The sequence below is a fragment of the Pleurodeles waltl genome, chromosome 4_1, assembly GCF_031143425.1.
Source record: "Pleurodeles waltl isolate 20211129_DDA chromosome 4_1, aPleWal1.hap1.20221129, whole genome shotgun sequence".
NCBI classification, from domain to species: Eukaryota; Metazoa; Chordata; class Amphibia; order Caudata; family Salamandridae; genus Pleurodeles; species Pleurodeles waltl.
In genome coordinates this window covers 167,538,633-167,549,195 of record NC_090442.1, presented here as the reverse complement: position 1 = coordinate 167,549,195, position 10,563 = coordinate 167,538,633, and the positions used below count along the sequence as shown (strand labels likewise).

General features: G+C 45.7%; 1 protein-coding gene across 1 annotated transcript in view; it reads left to right on the top strand.

Moving 5' to 3' along the window:
• Positions 1-974: 974 nt before the first annotated feature.
• The window catches only part of WEE2 (WEE2 oocyte meiosis inhibiting kinase), a 143,206-nt gene continuing 133,617 nt past the window's right edge, over positions 975-10,563 (top strand). The window contains exon 1 of the mRNA XM_069227972.1: positions 975-1,183. The gene's annotated coding sequence lies outside the window, so the exon portion shown is untranslated. The remainder of the gene's footprint in view (positions 1,184-10,563) is intronic.

The following is a 10,563-nucleotide window of genomic DNA, read 5'->3' as shown; positions in this document are numbered from 1 at the left end:
TTTTTTTTTTCGTTGACTTCTGTAACTTGAATCCCTATTTTATATTGAATAAACAGGACTACAAGCCCTAGAATTCAAAGAAAAAAAAACCTGGCCTGGAGCACCATGTCACACATGGACATAGAAACTTGGCAAGGCTGCGTTCTGGTAATTGTGGTTTTGATTATCATCAATGAAACATACTGAACTAAATCACCAGATTAAAAGGGTTAGCAGAAGGCAAGTCTAGAGTTGAAACAATGTGTCCTTTGGGCAGAGCGTCAACTGGAAGATGTCTCACTCTCTCTCTAATTCACATTAGTAAAATCCACTGAAAGAAGAAAAAAATACAGTATTCTGGAGCAGAAAAACACAATCAATCGCTCGATTTTGGATAAACACTAAACAATAGTAATATATCTACCAAATACAATTTCATTTTAAAATTGTGAAATGCAAATTGGTAAATTCCCAATGAATGCTCCGCACGCCGATAGCATCCAAAATAAATATTAACCATTTCCCCATCATCTTCCTGAAATCAAATGCCGCACTCGAACTTGAATTTGCTGTAATTTTGAGAGCCCAGACGTCCCATGCCAGTGTGCCTAACACAGTCAAGTTTGTTTTTATTTGCATGCTCCTTGAAGTGACACGGTTAACGTGTTACGCTATGGGACGCTCCTGACGTTTCAGCCAATAACACTTCGCATTCTGGGACTTGTTGTGCCACTGTTACCATTAAACGTGTGCAACTCAAACTGGCAGCAGACAAGTGCTGTTTGCTAAAAAGCCAGGACTACTTGAACGTGTCGCACAAGACTTTGAGAGCCACTTGGCAGGTGGTATTTGTAGTCGTGCATTTTATAAAACGTGTTACACAGGCCGTATCAAGGTGCAATGAAAAGAATCAGGAGACGCACTGACATTGGTATATTAGTAAGGATGCCCGAGTCACTGAAACACTCCATGTTGTGTTTGAATGGCGCCCCCTGGTGCTCCCTGCACGTAAACCCTCCTTGGTCGGGTTTCCCGCCTGCTGCCACGAACGAGGCAAGGACTGATGTGGATATTTTTTTAAGCGTTGATGGGCTCCACCTGTGGACGCTCTGATGTTCGTTATATGAAGGGGCCAGGAAGCCATGATCCTCCTTTACCTGTCTGGCATGGGATGTATACCCAGCAGGGGCTGTGTAACGAGCAGGTTCGTTTATTTATAAATGTGTGCTTCTGGGATGAGTCCGTTTAAGGGCTGCGGGCCTTGTTTCTTAAATGCCACGCGTGTTCCTGCGTGAGCAGGAAGTGTCCATTTTCTTTCTGAATTAGGGTGACCAGATTTTAAAACCAAAAACGGGGACACTGCGCTAAAGTAGGACTACAATTTTAGCAAAGTATGGCCGCGCTCATCAACATAAAAATGCAAAATAGGTACTAAGAAGAGGCATAAAATGCTATTTTTGAATCCAGTACCATACCTGCAATTTTTTTTAATTTTTTTATTTTTTAATAACATCTGCTATCTATCCCTGCTTAGGAACACACAAAAAAGTTCCTCACGCTTTCAGTCGACCCTCTGAAAACCGACATACGAGGCAAGTTTGATAAAAACCTGCCGGGACAGCTGGTGAAAACCGGGACTGCCCCGGCCACTCGGGGATGCCTTGCCACCCCACAGTAACAGCGGGTTGCTTGTCTGGCCGGCGTCCTCGTCCTCCAAGTCCCTCGTCGGTGTTTTTGACCGTCCTCCCTCGCCCCAAGCTTAAAAAATGAGACTAAGTATCTCCTGTCACTTAAACCCTCCTACAATTCCTACATGGGCACAGGGAGCTCGGCCAGCGTTCCTCCAGACGGGTTCTTGCTTTAGGCTTGGAAGCCGTAGCTGGAGTAACTCGGATCCCCTTTGCTCTGCGTACAAGATGAAAGACCGAGGAGTTGAAGTATTTCTTTTCTGCCTGGGCCCATCTCGCTGCTCACAACCTTCTTTAAACCCCACAGGGGTAGCAGAGTAGAGGCGGGCCGGGATTTGTGGGGATAGACGGCATGAACTATCCTAATCTTGATTAGACTGTTATAGGAGTGACAGTATTTTGCTTTGCTAACTGCAGTTTTGTATGGCTTCAGCTCCACGCCCTGTGATTCTGGGCAAAAAAACTTACAATTAGTCGCCAGTGCTCTAAAAAAGTGAAAACCTTTGGCCTTGCAGAATGTAACTGGTGCTGATGTAAAGTGCTCCAATGCGCAGGGCCTAACTCGGTGCTTAATTTGTAAATAAAGGTACCGGTGCCCAAAGCCCTCCTTTTAAACACGCTGCTGCTGCAATTAAATGTTTGAGCATGGAATACTGAAGCGGCGAAATCCTGAAGCCATCTCAGGCCTCTTCAATCCATACAAAAGCCACTCCCTGCCCCTTCAGCTAACTCTTGCAGTTTTCTACTTTCTCCCTTTGTGATGCTTTTTCGTTTTTCCCTTCAACCGTCTTTCCCATATGTGTCTTTTGCTCGCAGCAAATGCTTGAGGCAAAAGAATAAGCCCCCGCCCTCAAAAATAAGTGCCGGTGCTCAGCACTGGAAACAAGCACAAATTAAGCACCGGCCTGGCTTTATGAAACTGCAAGAAAGTTAATTATTGTGAAGTCAATGATAAAGGCAGTATACATGGTTGTTTATTATGAAATGTTACACTAAAGGCAGTATACGTGGTATGTTGAGTTTGTGATAAGCATGTTTGTTTCTAGGCATTGAAGGGTGGATTGTTACTCTGATTTAAAGCCTACATATGTTTGTGTTTTTTTTTTTGTTTTGTTTTTGTTGCATGTAATCTCGGATGACCTTAGTAGACAGTGGTTTTGGTGTTTGTTATCCTTTCTAACATACCATGGTTATGGAAGATTTGCACTGAGAGTCCCTGCTAAGTCCTGTTAAGAGTAACTTTAATTTAGTGTGCTTTTGCAATTTTGATATTATGGTTGCTTTCTGGAAATCTTATGCTTCGTACAGTGGGCCTACATTGCTTATGGCGACAATGACAGCAATGGGCTTGATTAGTGTGCATGGACCTTTTTTGCCAGATGTCATAAGTCTGGCCTGTTTACTAGGAAGTTATTACAAAGGCAGTAGGCCTGGCTTATTTATTGTGAATAGCTTATGATAACAGTAGTTTTCTAGCGCATTGTTACAGGCCGTAGAAATGTATTTGCTTTGGTGTAATCTAACAGATTACCATAGCAGACAAGGATTTAGTTGTTTGCCCACTCTGGCAAACCCTGGGGGTACAATTTCACTGATTTTTGCTAGGCCCTATTGAGAGGTTGTATTTTGTTTTGCCAATGGTAAGTTGGTCAATACCGGTAAGCTTAGACATGTATGTCTGATGGCTGCATGTTTACATTTTTCAGTAGGCCTCTATTGTATAGTGTCAAGCCATTGGTAAAGGCTAGAGGCCTTATTTGTTCATTAGAGTAAGTTATGACTGATCCCTCAGGTGTGGTGATTTAATAACACAATTACTACAAAATAAGCAGGCCTTACTGTTAAAATGTTAAAAGCAATAGACCAATCTGCCCCCAAGGGGGCAGAAATGGCCTAAAATAAATTTGGCCCCCAGGGGAGCGACCCTTGCCTAAGGGGCCACTCCCCATTTCTTAAAAAATAAAAAAAATCACAAATCACTGTTGCCTAGGGGTTTCTGCCCCCTTGGAGGTAGATCGGCCTAATTAAAAAGGGCTGATCTGCCCGCAAGAGGGGCAGAAATGGCCTAAAAACTTGCCCCCCAGGGGAGCGATCCTTGCCTAAGGGGTTGCTCCCCATGTGTTTAAAAAAAAAAAAAAAAAAAAACCCTTGTGTAGTGGCTTTTGCTCCCTTTTGGGGCAGATCTGCCTAATTAAAATAGGCAGATCTGCCCCAAGGGGGCAGAAATGGCCTAAAATAAATTTGCCCCCCAGGGGAGTGACCCTTGCTAAAGGGGCCGCTTCTCTTATGTGTAAATATATAAACCAACATAAACACAAATCCCTGGTGTCTAGTGGGCATTTCTGCTGCCTGATCGCTTCACGATCGGGCTGCAGAAATGGTCAGAGGCATGAAAGGAAAGGCCTTTCTTTTCATGTCTCAGTGCCGCCCCCAGGATCAAAGAGAAATGCAAAGCATTTCTCTTCGAATTGTGCTGGAAGCTGAACTTCCAGCGTGATGGGGCGGCCTCCGAGGTCACCAGATGTCACGGGGGGAGGGTCAGGGGTCTCAGGGGGAAGCAATTCCCCTTCAGTCTGTGCCCTTGGGAGGGGGGGTGGGAGGCTAACGCTCCCCCCATGAGCCTGTCCCAGGACGTAACGGTTACGTCCTTGGTGCAGCAGCCAAGGACGGAACAGTTACGTCCTTGGCGGGGAAGGGGTTAACCCCAAGAATTAGACAATAACAACATCTACATTTTCAATTAACTCCCCTCCCACCCTACCCACCTTTGGTTAGTCATCTAACTGATCATATATAATAAAGCATCAGTCAGTTTCTCTGGTTATTCATTCTCATGGGACCAATTGTCACATATTATAGTGGGGAATAAAACTACCCTCTGTCTTATCCACCCCCTCAACCTCATTTCTCCCATTCCCCTGCCCCGAGGCATCATCCAGTGGTTCTAGTAGGGCCTGTGTCAAAATCCCCCAGGAAAGTAGATCGATAACCTTGTCTCTGTGGGTCTTAGGTATTCGATTGCACCTCCTCTGCCCCCACCGCTTCGATCAAATCTGTGTCAGTCCTCCTGTTTGGGGGGTGGGGTAAGTTTATGGACTAATCAAACTAATCGCTATACGCTTCTTTGCAACTATTAACCCCAACAGTGTGAAGCAGCGACTCAACTTTTTCTTTGCGTTCTCGGGGAGAAAGCCTTGCACACATTGTTTAATCATGTCACGTCCCACCCCATCACCTCTTGTAAGTGGCTCAGTGTTTCGGTCCAGTAAACTATAGTAACTGGGCAGCTCCACACAATATGCAAAAAGTCATCACCTCTATCCCCACCTCTAGGACAGGTCAGTGGTCTAAAGGGACAGATGGCATGTAGTCGTTTTGGGGAAAAGTATGTCATGTGCACTATATTAAATTGAATTTGAACCGTGTGCTAATCGAGACCTTTCGTACTGCTGTGTACCTTTGACCACTCTTTAGGTGTAAAGGGCTCACTGCTGCTGTGCTGCCAAGTTTCCTCTACACAGAGTGGAACCAGTCTCCGATCTACTAGGAGCTCACAATAGACATGTGTAATAAACTTGCATCCCCCGGCCATAGAAAGGAGTGTCCCCAATGTCTGCTTGGGTTCAGGGGCCTGAGGGTTCATAGGGTTCAGAGGCCTCGGAGAAAGATGGCTAAAGCTGCTGTGGCTGCCATTTTGGCATATTGAAGGAATTGACCCCTCCCCAGATCAAATGTTTCTATTCCTTCCGGTAGGGTTATGAATGGACCTGCTGGATACAGATCAGACAATGATACAACCTCCCTCCTGCCATTTATGCGTGGCCATTGATAGGGACACGTGTTAAAAAGGGCATGCTATCCATATGTCTAGGTCTTGAGCATATGGTGCTCCACCTATAACTCCACCGTACTGCCCTCTCCCACAGTCAGCCCATCAGCTTGACCAAATGTGGCAACCTGTCAGACAGCACTTTTCAGCGCATCAACAGTGCCCGCAGTTGGAAACTTACATGAGTACTCGCTGGTAGAGCTCTTTCAGAGTTATGTTCTCATCTAACCAATGTATAGCATGTTGAAGTTGGGATGCTAAATAATAAAGCGCTAGGCCCGATAATTCCATATTGCTCCGGTCCCATTCCTTCTGGAGGGTCTTTAGATGCACCCTAATGTGTCTGCCAGCCCACTGGAGTTCCACCCACAAACAGTTGAGGTCTTGGAACACTTTTCTGGTCACCTCATACATTGCTTCCTGCAACATGAATAAGCGACAGGACCACTATCTTGGAGTGATATCTTCCCCATCAGGGACAGTTTCAATGTATTCCATAAAGCTATAGAGGGGCACAGATTCCCAAGTACCCATCCCACGTTTAGGTCATATGTTTGGTGTTCCCAGTGTGTGATATGCAGTCTAAGATATTTGATGCTGTCATAGGAACCTCATGGTCAGCAGCTGGGACAATGCTACACCTCAACTGCTCTAGTGGGAATAGCACTGATTTTACAATGCTGACTGAGTCCCAAGATTTCCAAAAGTTAATGCATTGCATTTAGTAATATTCGGCAGGATATATCGGGTTGGCATAAATATTAGTGTCATCTGCTTATGACACCACATGTTGAGTTCTGACCTGTATGGCCCATAAATGTTGGGTCTGACGGAGGTGACATGTCAGAGGCCCTATGGGGAGGACAAATAATGGGGACAGGGTCAACCTCTCTGCCCCTTTGGAACAGTATTTCAGCAGAAACATCTGCCCGTACGCACCCCTGTTCTTGGGCTGGCAGAGGAGCTTTATCCAGCAAATATAGTTGTGCCTCAGTCCCTTCCTCTCCAGGACTTGACATAATATTCCCACCTTACTGAGTCAAGTCTTTGCTCTAGAGCTAGACTAGAGCATGTTGGTCCTCTGGCAGTACTGGAGCATGCATCAAGTGTGTCAAATGGCAAAGGTTTCAGTGTTTCAATGTGGTATAAAACCTGATTGCTTCTGCACCTCCCACGGTTGGTCCATGAAAACCAATCTAAATGCTGATGCATCACTAAGGATTTTCAAATCCACATTGAACATGGAAAGAGGCCGATATGAACTTGCATCTAGGAGATCCTTCCCGGTTTCAGTAACAGCACAATAAGTACTTCCTTCCTTTATAGAATCTGACAAAATCCTTCTTTCCAAAACCTCATTGTACACCAACAGCAGTCAGTTCCAGCAAGTATTTTGTATAGTTCAGCTGGAAACCCACCCAGCAGTTTTCAATGCTTATATAGCAGTCAACAATTCCTGCCGTGACAACTGGACTCAAAGCGATTCCTAGTCCTCATTAGAAATCTACGCCTGTGGCAGATTTTTCAAGTACTCTAATCTGGTCAAAACCCTGTGTTGTTGCAAAGACATAATTTATCGCATTCTATGTGTACACCACTTGTCCCCTCCAGTCCCTAATCTATAGTACTGGTTGTATAAGTACCTCTGACCTAGTCAGACGTGCCAATAGGCGTACTGTTTTGTCTCCCTCCATACACCATCGTCTCTGCCCAGAGGTTTGGATAGGTTTCTCTAGCTGATCCCATAATTTGCATACTTTGTGGCATTTTCATCCCATTTACCAAGCATTGTCAGGTCAGCTGAAAAGTTTTTCCAATCTTTTCATGTCGGCCTCTTGATATGTTCAATCTCTCTAGTGTGCAGTGTATTCTGACTAGTTGCCATGCATACCCCTCGTAGTACCATCTTCATAGCATCCCAGTCAGTCCCTCTATGGCCCATGCTGTTCCAGTTGGAGTCCAAGTATTGTTCTAGAACCCCCCAATACTGACTCGGAGCCTCGGAGTTCAGCCTCCATAATGTCACTCTTAGGCAAGTCACTGCAGAACTTAAGCAATCATTAGTGGGGAATGGCGAGGAATACATCTAGCTAGATAGTGTTTCCGATACTCTGTGCAGCTCCCGACTGGACCAGGAAATCTACTAACATACTGTATGTATTCGTCCCTGGGGTAAAACAGGAATACTCTAAGGCCTGTGGGTGTTGAATTCGCCAGATATCAATTAGTCCCAAATTTGTCTGCATTTGTGCCAGTGCTACTGTCATGCACTGTTTGGTGCCGGGAGGGGGGGGGGGGGGGCGGGAGCGGGAGCGGGAGAAACGCACCATCACCTGTTGGGTGCATAACATTTATTAGGCAAAGTTCATGTGTATCCAGCATTTCTTCCAGAATAACCTACCTTTCTTCCCTGTTGCTCTGTGTGCATGTTTGAATGGGATCCATGGGCGATTCACATCAGGACCCCTCTTGCATGCCCGGAGTAAGATGTTGCATACACCTGACCTGCTCCATTGTTTATTCAAATATTTAATACAGACCCCTCCATAAATGGGTTTGGGTTTCCTGTAGGAATACCAATGCTATTCTGTATCTTTGGATATAGGCATAGTGTTTTTTTTTCAGCAGGTTGTAAAGACCCCTCACATTCCAGTACAGCATTTCAGCATTTTGTACTTGGACCCCTCTATGGATGAAAAAAATCAGATACCGATACAAACTGGCCTCTCATCACACATCCCATATTACTGGTCTGTGAAATGCTGGAAGCAATCTCTCAGCAACACAACTGCTTTTTCATTAAATATCCCTCCCATAAGTAAAATCTGTGGTCCCATTTGACTCAACTGGGTGGCGTTGGAGACCTGAAACCCCACTCCAGATGCTATCCCTTCCTCTCCCTCAACTTATGTCCTTCACAGCACTAGGTGTAGGTGTTTTCCAGGTGGCAGAGACCTCCACGATTCAAGAGCCCCAGTGGAGCTCAGCAACTTGCGTCTGCCCTGCCCCTGGTCCCATTTTGCCAAGTTTGTTCAGACATGAGATTAAACTGCAAACAATCTACTGTAGCATGCATACATAGACATTCAACATTATCATCACTAATCATCATCCTGTTTCTCAGACTGTGCTCAAACGCCTAGACTTTGGACCCTACTCCTGGTACTAATCACAATTATCTCTAACCTGTATTGACTCATTCAACCCATCTCCGTGCCATTGCCCTGTCTCTGGAATGGTGCCCAACTGGAAGGAGTCCTGAGACACCAGTGCCACCTGTAATGTACCATCTGGGGATCCATGCTGGTTCGTAGGCAGCGATAGGTTGCGCTGTCAGTGGCGCAGAACCAGTTCTGTTACCATTCAGATTGGTTCTTCTCTCGGCTTAGGCCCAGTGACTCCAACCACTGGACTGCCGTCGCTGGGGTGTCAAACATCTGGACCTTCCCTTCATATTGGACTTGTAGTCTGGCCAGATACATCAAACTATATTTTGTTATATTCGTGCAATTGCCTTCTGACTGAGGTGCTTTGGAGGTCCTGTACCCTCCTGGTATAGTCTGGTAGGATCTGTATTTATCTTCATATCTCGGAGAGCTGAGAGTACATACGTGTAGGATTGTCCCGATCTCTGTAATTAAATATGCATGCTATCAGCGCTTTAGATGGTGCCCCTCGGTCTCTGTGTCACTGTTAGTGCTCTATATGCTCTTTGTATCAAAGCAGTTTGAAAGGCAGTTTCCAGTTTTTGAGGAATAGTTCAACAGAGGGGCCCTCCGCCCTTTCTGGAAAACCAATGAAGCCAGATTATTGCACCTCTAGTGCACTTCCGCATATTCTACACACACTTCCATATGTGTTGCACTACACTTGAGGCTGGCCACTGTAGCTTTGAGGGCCTTGCTTTCCACTTTGAGGGCTGCTACTACTTCCTCCATGGTGGTGGTCACCCTCTCTGCCACCTTACGGAGGTCAAGGCAAAGAGAATTGATGCCATTTGACATTGCATCGATTTTGTTATCCTGTACTTGCCTGGAGCCCTGGATTACTGCTAGGATTTCAGCTATGCTCTGCTGTTGCTCTGACTCCTGCATTGCTTGGGTCCCTGGTCCTGGCTCCTGGGCTCCTGGACCAGGAACTGTATAATACACTATTGTATTGTACTGCTTTCGACCCCTTGTCTTTCACTGTGGTTGGGCTAGCTGTAGGAGCCTGTACGCTGTGCTTACGAAGACTACGTGTCCCTTCCTGGCTTGGGGTGTGGACCTGCAGAGTCCCTCATTAAACGTCTGCGGCTGTCTGAGTGGACAACTCACTGTTAGCCCGAATTTTCTGTGAAGACATTACATTCAAAACTGTAATGGTGCTACTGAGTTTATTGCCAAGTGCCAAAGCATCTGTGTATATCTTGGGGGAGAGCATGCATAGTGTCCCCTTCACCCACTCTTCCATTTGATGTTGCAGTTGATTTAACAAATTATGTGCTCCTCAGGCTTCCCACTTCACGGATCTAAAATTCCCCACTTTCTTCAAGGCCACTGTCTTTATCAGCTCTATTCTACCTTCCTGTGCCAGCGTCAACTGTATGGCCACCTTCTCTACAAATTTGAAAGCCAAGCCCTCTGCACAGTTAATACTGTGGCTTTATTCAATTCTTTGTGGTATTTTGACCTTCCCTAATGAACTTTGCATAATCCTAGTGTTGCTTACTTACCTTTTACTACTGAGATTGTTTTACTGATATTTTAACGTGTTTACATGCCAGTGTTCAGTGGCATTTTGACACACCTCTCCTCACTAAGACAGCCATTTTCCACCCTCCTGCTTGTTCCAAGTAGAGCTGCGATTTTGGGAGGTGGTCTAGTCTTTCTTGCCTCAGCTCTGGCCCACTCTAAAGGACTTGATGAAGCGAGTGCGCAGCAGACTTGTGCAGCGGGAGTGCCACTGGCGTGCCTAAGGCAAGCCAGTCTGTGCCCGATCGAGACCAGGACTGCTACCCAGGGCTCTCCCAAAAGCTTAGTCTACTCGGCTACTCAACTTTTAGCTATCAGGAAGGACACTTCTCAC